We start from the raw sequence: 13,766 nt of genomic DNA, 5'->3' as shown, positions 1-13,766 counted from the left end.
CTGTACTCACTGTAATCAGATTGTACACCATTATTAAATATACAGTGCGATACATAATTTTCTGGCTTCTGTTGATTCACTGGCTTTCAAAGACCTCACTATCTGAATAATGAAATAAAGGTAATTGCTTGCAGAGAAGGAAGCTGAAACTAATTGGGGTTACAGAGAAGAAAGATAGGTGAGAGCAAGATGTTGAAGATCTTCTCTTATCCACAGAGATGATATTGTTGGAGAAAGAAATATATACAAAGAAGTAACAGACTTTGAGCCCCTCGGCACTGTATATTCACAAAAGATGTCTTTTACTCCACAGTTATTTTCTCTGAGCACCATATTGAGGAGATGTCCCCATTTATTAATAATTAAATTTGTTATAAGAAAGCTTCTCTATTAGTTACAAGAACGTATAGTGTTAAATAGTGTGATTATTGCATCACAGTTAAACTGCATCTTTCTATAAGTAGCCACATTTAATCTAATTAAGCATATTTAGAAATTCGAGACAGGTGAATAAAGAGGAATTAAAGAGCAGGCTGTATTTGCTCACTTCTGGTAATTATTATTAATTATCGATAATATTAAATAAATATAGTAAAATTAATAAAGCATCAAAGTTATATTAAAACTGGTGATCAATAGCAGCAAATGCCCCACTTTGAAGAACACAAGTACTTTCTGTCATTCTTCCAAGTTGGATTCAGTGATGCATCTTCTCGGACTCTGACCCAAGGAGCAGGGAGAGGCTCAGAACTGGGATTCTGGGAAAGGGCAGACAGGGCAAGAGGAAGAAGGGAAATCCAGGAAAAAGAGACTCCCAGGTTCCAACTGGAGACAAATTCCACCTGTATGTTCTACAAAGAGCCCCTAGGAGAACTATTAAGACTCTGAGACATTCATGTGTCCATGATCCAGCCTCAAATAAGAAGAGGTTCTTTCTGGTACTGGACCACCCACCCTGATGCTGAGGAGCATGAGAGCATGCTTAGGGGTCAGTAGTGGAGTATTCATTTTAGGGAAGAAAATGGGGACAATATTGAAACTACAAATGAAGTACTGTATCAGAGTTTAAATAGCAACTTGATAAAACGCAACAGATGGAGCTAAAACCGATAGATGCAACCTAAAAACTGGTATCTCTCCCAATATACTATTTAATTAATTAACACAGGAGAAAAGTTGCATTTTCTTGTCTGGCATATCAAAACAATTCAATAAAGTAAAAACAAGATGCCATTCAGAATTCTAATGCAACCTTGTGGAGCACTCATATTCTTTAAAGCTGTCATTAATTACTGAGTTGGACTAAGGCCTATTCATAAGAATTCACATGCAGTATTATACTATTCAAGGTTAAATTAGATTTACATCTTTCTGTAAAGATACATTAATAAAAACAATATATAATAATACAGAGGAAAACATACACATATGTGCGTGTTTGAAAAGTTGTTTACCTTTCCTATTGTGGTTGTGAGGGGATTTTTTCCTCTTTTTTTCCACAGGACAGTGGAAAGCCACAGAGTGATGCATCTAACAGTAATCTCCCCTTTATTTACAATGATAATATGGATCTGCCATTATATGACTGAATTGAATTTCTGGTCATGCTGGTGAGTTCACTGAACCTGTTCTCTCCTGTCCAATTTTGGGGCTGGAAATGCAAGCTATGGTCATGGGATAAAGTGTTCTTCTGTGTAAAGCTAACAACCACCTCTGAAGGTTGAGCCTATGACTTTACACTCATCAATAACTGGATAAAAATCGAATGAGCTAAGTAATAAAACATGTACCCATCACCTCCCCATCTCCTCCCCTCTTGGCACATAGATACACACATACATGCATAAATACACATACACACTGACAAACCTATCAGCCCTGCCTTGTGTAGATGAGGTGCAGTCTCCTTTTCTGCAGACAGAATGTTTCTTCATGCAAGGTCACTGAGTATGTATATGATGATTGGCAAGAAGCATTGCTCCATCTAAAAAAGTTACCACGTCCCAGTTGAAACTTTGAGGATCTGGTCAGTGAACAAGCAGGTCTGAAGTTGGAGGTGACAGAACTAAGAAATTTTAAAATTTTATCTTCTTACAGACCTTCTTTACTCTATGTACCAGTAATTTCTGAATACTTTCACATATAATACTTTTATTATATTTAAGATGACAGACATAAAATTGTGTTACTTTAATAACTTCATTCTAAGATGGTGCCCAGGCCTTAAACTGTGAACTCCTTGAGTGCAAGGTGTGTGGGAATGTTAGCCCAGGCACCTAGCACAATGACTAGCATTTGCTTAATGTTCAAAAAACATTTGTTAAATAACTGAATGGTGGCAGAAGAGGTGAGGGTGGAGGGAAGGAGGTAGAATGTAGCATCTGGGTCAGAATAGGAAAGTCCTCAGTAAGATTTTATGAATGGGTCTTATAAAACTATCAATGATATATTGACTGTAATGACAGATTTATGATGTATTTGACTAGGAATTATCTAGAGGAAATGAATTTGCCAGAAGAGTAACATTAAATAGTCTATAAAGTCTTTGAGGAAATCAATATGGTAGAAGACAATACCTCTTATTTCATTTGTCTTTCTCACCTAGTAAGTCATCATCTTCTTTTATCCCTTTTTGACTCATAAAAGTCCAATTTACCACTCTAGAAGATTCCCTGATTTCTTCATTAGTCACTTAAAAGTTGTTTACATTTTACAAAATAGCTGGTCAAACCAAATATTTGAGCTCTTGAACTTCACAAACTGAGACCCTGACCTACAGAAGAATACAGCGTCATAGGGAAGACAGATATTAAAGAGATTTCTGCAAGCAATTACGTGACTACCAGTGTGCAAACTACGTGGAGAGGTATGGGACACTGGGAATGCTTAATGGGGAGTGTGCAAAATTACCTGGACGGCTGACTCAGCACTTGTTTGGGGCACCAGCAGAGGCTCAAGAAAAAAAAAGAGAGAGAGAGAGAGAATAGGGCAGCAGGTATGAGACAGAGACAGAGGGGGATAATTTGAATCAGAAGAAAATCTAAAAAGTTATTCAGGATATGTATACATTTTGCTGTATGTTATTTCAAAAAAATGGTAAATGTTTCACACTTTTTTGTGTGTGTTTGAATTCATATTTAGTTGGGGGCTGGCAGCCACTGAGATCTTTTAAGTGCGTAGGATTTATAAATGTCTTAACACAGCTCTACAAGGGGACCTGACCTTCTCTGAAGGGTAACTTTTAAGCTGAGACTTAAATGATGAAGAATTGTAACGGGAAAGAGCCAAATCTTGACGACATGTTGGATCTGTTTCTTTTACCTTAAACTTTGCTTTCCGCTGCTTTTATTCACTAAAAGGATATTGTCTATACATAATGGCCTGCCTCGGGGAACCCTGCCCCTCTGCCTGAATGTTAAACCAAAGTGCCTTTGTTCAGTCAAACATCCGGACCCTCTCCACCTGTGGATGGCTACAAGAAAGAAGAAATGAACACATCCCCTCCCCGAGGCTGGCCATTCCAGGTGATATTTGCAAAACTTATGGCCTTTTAACTTTACTTCCTCATCTCCTCGCATTTTCTGTGCTATAAAAGAAACTGGCATCCAAACTCCGATAAGATGGTTATTTTGAGACTTTAGTCTGCCATCTTCTCGGTCTGCGGGCTTTCTGAATGAAGTCGTATTCCTTGCCTCAGCACCTTGTCTCTGATTCACTGGCAGCTTGGACTCGGTAACAGAATTAGTCAAGTAAGACGGTAGAGGATATCAGAGGAGATTTCCAAACAGAGGTACATGCTGCATGTGAAATGACCCACAAGCGGCTGAGACCACAGCCTCATTCATCTCTTTCCTCTCCTCTGTAGGGAGTCACTTCTGAAGGCTGACTCATCCAGATCTTGTCATATATGTACAACAAATTGCTGTCTTGCTGTGAGAGCCATGTCAGGATATTAACCACAGGCAAGTGGGCAATCACAGTAACATAGGTACAGAGTTCATTTTGGTACAGTTTTATTTATGTAACAGAAAAATTTCTGGGGCTTCCCTGGTGGTGCAGTGGTTAAGAATCCGCCTGCCAATGCAGGAGACATGGGTTTGAGCCCTGGTCCGGGAAGATCCCACATGCCGCGGAGCAACTAAGCCCATGCGCCAAAACTACTGAGCCTGCATTCTAGAGCCCGCGAGCCACAGCTACTGAGCCTGCATGCCACAACTACTGAAGCCCATGCGCCTAGAGCCCGAGCTCCGCAACAAGAGAAGCCACCGCAATGAGAAGCCCACACACTGCAACGAAGAGTAGCCCCCACTCGCTGCAACTAGAGAAAGCCCGCGCGCAGCAACGAAGACCCAATGCAGCCCCAAAATTTCTGAACACATACTGTGTGCCAGGCCTTAGGTTACCCAATGATTTCCTACTCTGGATTCTTGTAGGGCCATTGCCAGATCTCAGATATCTTCAGTTGAGATCTTTCTCTCACCTGATTCCTGGAGAAGTGTGGCTTCTCCTCCTGGCTGCATTCTGTTTCTGCCCCAGCATCCTATCTCCCCTGATCCCAAACCAACCCAGCCACTGTCTTCAGTCCATCCCAGAGAACTTCTTCTCAGCCTCCCTGAGCACTAAGCAGCAACAGGCTTTATACCTGTTATCCAGGATTATCCAGGATTCTGCCCCACTGCACCCTCACCTGCTCTCTGATATCCCCTTGCTCTTATGACTGTGAATCTCCCAGACCCTTCCTTAGTGGAAAGCTATTACCAAAAGCCCCTCAAACAAGCAGCCACTTTCTTCCTGTTTCCCATACAGAAATCTCTTTGAATTAGTATTTCTCAATATTCAACTTCCAACCCATTCTACTTCTTGCAACCTTAACAAACAGTTCTCTCTTTGACTCAGCATGTTTTCTTGCTCACATTTTTTTCCTCCTTTCACATACTGCCTAACCTGGCTTCAGCCTTTACTCATTGTTTTGTTTCCTTCCAGTTTAATCTCCTACTCATACAAATTAACTTCTATACTCATTGTAAAGTAGTGAAAAACATATGTAATTGTGGTAGTGATAAAGAAATCACATAATCTTCCGATTAGATTATCTGGAGCTCATCATTATCTTAAAACTAATCTTTATGACTTATAAAATGAATGATTGTCTTATGTTTTCCTTTATTCCTTCTATTAAGAGAAGATTGAAGATGGCTTAACAAAATACACAAAGTATTATAAGATATAAAGGAGGTGGCATAACCAGCCAAAGGGAAACTAGAAGTAGACAAAATGAGAAGTCAGGGTAAGAGTAATTCACAAAGTATACACTGTAGAGTCTGGGCATTTGCCATAAATAAGCCTCTGAATTTTTAAAGTACCAACACAAGGACAGAAGGAAGCACATTCAATTACATAATGCTCACAAGCTTATGAAACGAACTAGTTGCTCAAGAGAAGCAGAGTCATTTGTGGTAATGAATTTCTGCAGGCTCTCGTCAAGAGAACACAGTGTGATGAGTGAGCGGTGTTCCCAGTTGCACCTCCACAGCAAAAGCAGTCGCGGGGTTCCTGAGGCTGCTTCTCCTACCATCTCTAGACTTATGCTGTTCATATGATCCTAAACAGCAGTTCAGTAAAAGTAACCGCAGCAGGAGCCAAAACAAGACTATCTAAAGACAGATTCCTGATCGTTTTTCTTTAATCTAAAAATAAAATTGACATCACCAGAAGAGAGTACATAGTCCTCAGGAAATCCTCCATTAACATTTCTTCTCCCAATTGAGAATTTCTGATAAATCTGCAAATCAGAAAGGTATGTTGGCAAGTTAGGGCATACTCACTTCCATTAGGACTCAGCAGAAATGGGGATGGAGTTAACGTGGTTTCATAAAAGTTAAGGGAACAGATGGCAGCTAAGGAAATATTTGTGGGCTAAGTCAAGATTTTCCTCAGAAAAGAATTTTGGATCTATTCTAATATGGATAAAAGGGCAAATGCCAAGATTTTGCCATTGAACACAAATGTGATGGTTTAGCCTAGAAAAATCTGTGAAGTAGCTGTTAACAAACGCCTCCCCAATGCAGTCTTTCTTTCCCATTTTTTTTGTTGTGGTAAAATACACATATAAAATTTATCATCTTAACCATTTTTAAGTGTACAGTTCAGAACATATGTATGCTTTACATACTTTGACTTTTTCAAGAAAGAGATCATTTTTATGGATCCTAACTCTCACAGTGGCTTTGAGTTTCGGTTCTGTATAAGCATAAATAGCCAGAAATTAAAACTGTGTTCATATAACTTAGTCCACAACTGACATCTGTTTGAGAAATTTTCAAGAAAAGTTACAAATATGTAATATGAGATTGTTCCTGATGAATTTCCTTACAAGGTGATAAAATATATAATCCTGGTCAGCACTGGAAAAAGCTTGCCTGAAGTCTGTTTTTTCTTTGCCTAAAGTCTGGTCTGGAAATTCTGGAATGATAGTTAACCAGAAGGAAACTTCTTTTTAAGCATAATAATTTACAATATACTAGATTTATGATTTTGAGAAAGTAGAAAGCTGCCCTTTTAAAAATGAGAGCAGATTCTAGGACCCACCTGATGGCTCCATCAATGTAGAAATAATTAAGGCAACAGATTGGCAAGGCTTACCGTCCTTCAACCAGACTGAACGTTGAAGAGTTCTGAGAGGCACACAACAGAGTGTCCTGAGTCCAAAGGATGGTGACCAGTGGTCTTACTGCATAGCTTAGGATCTACTGAAATCATTCAGTATACTTTGCTTTATATCACTTTGATATTCCGGAACTAAATATTTTTTCCCTAACTACTCAGTTATTGGAATTAATTTATTAATTCATTTAACAAACATCTGTTGAGTATCTTTTAGACATTATGGGTTCCAAAACGAATGAGCCAGGAATCGTGACCTTAACAAGCTTACAGTCTGTGCTTCCTATTGATAGTCCAAGATGTTCTGATCAAGAAAAATATCCCTCTTTGTCTTTGTTATACCTAAGAATCTCTATTACAGCGAACCAGGAGATTTTTTACCCCCTGGGAACAAACACATCTCACAGGTATATTTAGCACAGAATTATATTAACAAGTTTACTCAAGAGAAAGAACCATACTTACCATTAAATCAGTGGCTGTTGTGTGATGCTGTTATTCTCTTGGAAGGTCTGTCACCTCACTTGAAATGGCTTAAGTTTCAGGTTTCCTTGTCTGTCACCAGAGCACAACTTCCTACAACGTGCTTTACTTCTGGCTCTTTGCCAGTCCAGCACTTTTGAACTGGATGGTTCACTCTAGCAATAATTTCCTATCTGACCTTTCTTCTCTCTTCACCCTATCACGTATAATGTCTATGGACTAACACTCTGATTTCAACCTGTCATATCATTGTTCAGAAAATTCCAGTGATAGCCCAATTTCCGGTAAACTCCTGTGACTAACCAGAAACTCTCCTAATACTACACCTCCCCTTATTCACCCAACCCCACCTCTTATTACTCCAAATTAGTTGTACCTCAAACATCTTTAGCTTTCCGCACTTCTTCCTGCTGGAAAGCCTTTCCCTCCCACCTTCATCCTCCCATTTCAAGTTCAGCTCAAATTCAGCTCCTTTCTTCTGAACGCTCCTCAACTGCTATTGCCCACATCAGTTTTATGAAATTAATGACTATTATTGGTATAGTTTAGAACTTAATCTCATACTGCCTTGGACTGTTATTTAACTGATTCCTCTCTGCAACTTCTCTTTCCAACAAGATTGTAAACTCTTCCCAGAGAGAAGGGCTCACCTTAAAAGTTGCACTTGTGTCTCCTCCTAATTTTAGGCAGTTGTTATGCATACATCTGGTGTTCAATACATTGAAGAAATAGCTGTGGAATAAATGAAATACCATTGACTGCAAATATATTTTCTTTCTTTCCTTTACAGCTGGTGCTTGCCTTAAGTCCGGTATATTCTGATTTCAATATTTTCAGACTTTTCCAACCACAACCAATAGGAAGACATTCTTTTTATATTGTGATCTGATGTGTGTGTGTGTGTGCGCGCGCACACACACACACACCTGAAACAAGTTTCACAAAACAATACATATTATTTACACTAAGCAATATATTCTGATGTTTTATATTCTGTTTTTTAAAGATACTGATCATGACAGCTCATGACACACTAAATTGATTTAATCACTACTAAAGAGTTATAATCTACAGTATAAAAATACTCTATTTTATGCTTCTTAGATTAATATGAGGTGTAGAATATTGCTCCTGAAAAATGCTTAGACCAAAACACTGCCCTGAGTACTCATTCTGTTACTGACAGTTTGAGCTACAATTATTATCTTTACACAGCTATCTTGAGATAATGTCTTACCATATTCCACCATGGTGTTTAAAATCAACTCCTCCCACTTCCACCTTCTGCAAATTGGGACACAGTTAAATAATAATGCACAAAATGTCCTCTAGATTTCTATTTCTTATCTTGTCTTGACAAACTTTAGTGACATATAAATAAAAATTTGCTGGCCTAATTTTAATCAGACCACTTGCAGATGAATAAAAATAGGTACGTTCATATTTTTCTTTACAATAGCTTAAGAGCATGAACTTTTGTTGCCTGACCATCCAGAATCTGAATCCCAGCTCTGCCAAGTTACTTAACCTGAGCACGTTACTTAACCTGTACCTCCATGTCTGCATCCACACAATGGGAATAATATTGTATCAACTTCAGTAGTATCAACTTCAAAGGATTGATGGGGTTAAATTAGACCATGCAAGTAAAGAGTTTATTACGGGGCCTGGGACACACAAGTGCTCCATGAATGGTAGTAGTGTTTTATCCCAATTAGAGATAAGTAAATGTATCTCAAACTTCCTTTTAGGGTCATAAAGCAAGGTTCAGTTAGAAGAACAAAAGTGAGATTACTTTTTCTCTTTAGATAGCTAGCTAATTTTTACAGTTGGATTTATATATAATGTAGAATTCCACTTCTGGTTTTACAGATCATAAATACTCCTAAGGAAAGGCTCTATTTGTGGTGCTGGATAATCATTATATAATAAGGAATGTCTATTGAAACTAAAAGACTGTGTGTTTATATATGCAAAAACCTTGTCTAGTTTTGCTAATCTCATTTAGATTTGTTTTCGCTTAATAAAAAAAATTCTTTAACTCTTGTGTGTCGAATGGTGAAATGTGCTTTAATTCAGCAAAATACTGCACACAATACACATACATAACACTCAAGATGTATACGGGCTTGCTTTTGAATAAAGCGACACCCGGCACTTCATTTCAGCCTTCCAAGTCAAAGTTTTATTCCAGTTGTTTTTATATTCCTTCTTACCTCTGCTTTTCCACACCCTCTCTTACCTAGGTCTTACTACTGATGAGGTGTTTTTGACTGCAGGAGTTCGGCAGTTAACAGTAAACAACTACCTTCCCACAGAAAGTATTTTTCCCCCAACCTGTTCAATTTAGCACTGCAAGACAGCGTATCTTGTCTATTCTCCTGGAAACGCTAGTCCGCACCGGACCAGGCCCAGGGGAGTTGCATCCCCTTTCCAAATTACTGAAGTGATCAAGATTTCCCTAGCCCCAGCTCAGTCATTTGCTAAAGAGAGCTGCGTTAAGTGTTGAGACAAAGGCTTTGGCAATTTCACTGAACCGAAACTGGAGACCTCCGGGGATTAACTTTCAGTCACTACAGTCCTGATCTTGCGTATGCGTGTCGGGCTGCTGGGGGAACCAAAGAAGGCAGAGAACCAGAAGCAGACCCGCAACAGGAGGTAGGAATAGAGGAGTCGGCCAGGAGCTGCAGACTCGGTAGACAGACACACCCACGCGACTAAATCCTACCCCAGAAATGAGGGGAGGGGGCAGAGCCCAGACGCCGCGTTCGGAAGCCCGGCCCCCTTCCAAGCTCGCCGCCTACCCCACCCACGCGGCTGAGCCTGGGCCCTCGGTCCGCGCAGCCAATTTCGTCACGTCCGGGGGCGGGCCGGGGCGCCGGGGGCTGGCCCGGGGGGGCCGGGGGTGGGGTTGTGGCGGTACTGCGGGTGACAACGGTCAATAATGAAGGTGGCTGCGGCGCGGCAGCGGATTCAGCTGCGCCGGGCGGGGGCGGCGCCGGGACCGCGCCTGTAGGACCTCGGGGCCGGCGCGGCGAGATGGGGCCCCGGCGCGGGGAGTGAGGCGGGTGTGACGGCGAGCGGAACTTCAGCCGGAGGGGCTCTCCTGCTTCCCCCTCTGGCTCTTCGGCCTCCACCTGCAGCCCCTCGGCCCCCGCGTCCCGCGGGACCGGGACGGCAACGGCGGGGGCATGTGGCGCTGGGTCCGGCAGCAGCTGGTAGGTGCTTCCGCCCCTCACCTCCCGGACGCTCGCTCCTGCGCGGTCTCTCGGGCCCAGGTGGCGAGGAAGGGCCGGCGGCGCGGAGCCGCGAGGCCGGGGCGCGGTCTCCGGGCTAGGCCGCAGCGGAGGCGGGCGCGGGCCCGGGAGCCGGCAGAGTCCCGCGCAGCTCCGGCACGCGTTTCGCCGCCGAGCCCGGGCCGCCGAGGTCGGCGGCCGCTTCCTGCCCGCGCTTCTCGGTTACTCCCTCCTCCTCGGCGCACCTGGGCGGCTGCGATCAGAAGCGAGTCCGGAGCGGGGTCGGCGTCCCTCCTGAGGAACTCGGGCGAGGGCACGGAAAGAGAGTAGGTCTTGGGGAGAGAAAAGAGGCTTGTGTTTCCTGCCTCTAACAATTTGGGACTCGTTTGAGCGAAGGGGAGGGTGAGGACTTGTCTCCAGCTCCCTCTCCTCGCTGTTTTCGCGGTTGCGTTCTCAAGGAGGAGGGTCACTTACCTAGTCTAACCGCTCTCAACGAAAGAAATTTTACCCAAGGCCTGGGTGAGGGAAAGAAAGAATATTCCAACACCCCGTCTAGTTTCGAAGGTAAGTACGGTAGTAATGGAGGACTTTTCCTTCTTACCTTGTCCTCGCCCTAACCCCAAGTGAAACTTTTCGAACGCGAACCTCCCTTTTTTCCGTTCTCCCGAGGCAGTTTGAACGAGACCGGTTTGGAATCAATGGTTAACTTTTCAGTTTTACTGGAACACCTGGAGAAAAAAAGGATCTTAGAAAGGGGTGATTGAAGGCATATAAAAAGCGCCACCTTTCTCAGAATTAATTCACAGAGAAAACTTTCTTGCCTCCTGGCAACTACAGCCCGCAAAATACACCACTAAGGCAACGTGACAGTTAGGACTGAAATTGCTCCTGCCTGAAGAAGCCTAACCTTACCTCCATGATGAGGTCTGTTACTGTTTGCGGCTTAATTTCTAAATCGCATTAGTAATTAAATGCTGTTACAACTCGGTGTTTTCACTTACGAATTCAAAAGGCCGTGAAGCAAAAACGGTTTTTGTGGGACTGTAAAGATTTTGTGGGACCAAAACATTGATACCTCTTTTTCCCTGCTCTGAAAGAACATTTTTTTGTTGTTGTTATGACTAAGAAGTATGCTGTTTCAGAGCCAGCCTTCTGTTAATTCATTTGGCAGTGGGCATCATTCTCAAAAAAAAATCTTATAAATATAACTAGAATTGTCTGCCACTGCCTCAGACAAATGTTAGCACTCTATTTTTAGGTAATTGGGCATTCATATATCCCAGATATATGCCTTATTAGGAAACCAAGCTAATGATGTCATTATAATACCGAATTGTTGTAATACTTTGGCTTCGCTGCAGTAAGCGGCAGCTCGGTAACTTTAGAAGTTGATTATTTCAGGTCTGGTCTCATGCCTTTGATTTGCCCATTTTCATGTGTAGAAGTCTTGTTTACCTGATGGTGTTTTTGTGTGCTAGTGGTTCTCTTAAACTTTTTTCTAGTAGATTTAAGACACCACTTCTCAGTGTTAGGTATTTTTGTTAACCTGAATAAAATCCTGATTGTATAACCATTCTCATCTTCAAGACAGGCAATCTGGTAATGTTTTTTTTAAATGGCTTCAGCTGAACACAACTAAAAGGAAGGGCAGGGAGTTGTGTGGTTAATTTACAAGACAGCTGTCTTACAGGGTGGTTAACAAGTTGAACAAGTTCGCTGTACACAAAAAATGCTCTCTGACATTCGTCGCTCACTTCACTGGTTTTACTTTTAAGTTATCAGTATGGAAGTACGGAAGTATGTAATCAGACCTGTGCCCATGTAGGACTTTGTTTCTCTGATTACCTTTGTACAGTCACTTAAATTATACATTAAGGATAGTGGATTCACAGAGTAATGAAAGTGTATTTTACTATCCCAGTCATAAACAGCCATTCTGGTTACTACACCAGGAATTATTCAATTCAAAGTCTAGTTTAAGTTATACTTCCAGTTGCTCAATGAATTGAGTCTTTTAGCAATAGGTTCACTTAAGAAAATTCAGATAACTAGGACAGATTTGGAGAAATTAATAAGCAGATCACAAAGACAGGTTTTTTGAGTTATAAAAACACTTTATTCATTATATGCATCCCGATTTTCAACAATTTAAATTGTCTTGCCAAAAAAAAAAGTTTATTGTCATTTTGTACTGAAACAACTCATGTTCTATTAATTCTTCTCTAATTAAAAAAAGTTTGACTCCTTATCTCCGCAGACTATTTTCACTTCTTGACACAATGAGAAAAATTAGGAGGTTGTCAGAAAGTTGATGTTTTCCTTTGGGGAAGTAGACTGAAAAGATTGGACTATCCTTTTCTTTTTCTTTCTCTTTTGTTCTTTCTTTCTTTTTTGGGCTCATAATGCTAAAGTTATTTTACACTAAGAAAATTTTCTTATGATGTCTTTCTGGTACAGTTGGTATTATTCTAGCATCACATGTGTGTTAACTCATTAGAGATGACAGCACCATGATTATAATAGTGGAAATGCCATTAGCTACTCACAGTATTCTCATATTTAGATTTTTGTGGTAGCCATTAACCACCTTGGCTATTTAAATTCTAATTAATTAAAAATCCATGTGGCTATTAGCTACTATATTGGACAGTTCAGAGTAGGACATATTCATTAGCACAGAAAATTATTGTACAACGCTACTTTAGACAAATGAAAGTCTTTGTCAGTTCATATTTTAGTTGACATGTAATATTTCTTTACAGGGCAATGTAGTGCTGTGTTTTTAAAGCACTTACTGTGTGCAGACATAATAAGCTAAATACTGGGGACACAAATGTAGGTCACTGAGGGCCTTATTCATTTCTGTATGCTCGTTGTCTCACACAGTACTTGACATAAGAGTAGACACTGGGTACATGTTTGCTGAATAAATGAATAGGTGAGAAAATAAAGAATGAATCCATAGTATTGCTTCTGTGTTTAGAGATCAAGTGACAAAATTCAAAGATTAACCAGTCCATAAGAAAACTAGAAAATTACTATAATTTTTAAAAACACAACTTAATGTTGTCATACTAGGATACAGTTTATTAAATTGTTCCATAAATGTAGTCCCTTCAGGTTTGTATCCGCAGTGGTGGAAGGAGGCTAGTAAGATTGTCTTCTGATTCACTGAGAAAAATGGGAAGCTCTTAACCTAAACTCTCAACCCATTCGCATTCACCAAACATGTTTATATCTTAATTCTAACCTTTCCACTTGTCACAGAGGAAGGTGCGACGGTCCTCTTTTCCAAACTAACCAGTCCACTCGTGCTCTTTAATCCTGCTCTCCGCACTCCATATCAATTATCTATAGTATGTTTACTCTTTTTCTTTAAGCTGT

This window comes from Hyperoodon ampullatus (genome assembly GCF_949752795.1).
Source record: "Hyperoodon ampullatus genome assembly, chromosome: 5".
NCBI lineage: Eukaryota > Metazoa > Chordata > Mammalia > Artiodactyla > Ziphiidae > Hyperoodon > Hyperoodon ampullatus.
The sequence above is the reverse complement of the archived record's forward strand: the minus strand, read 5'-3'. Positions refer to the sequence as shown.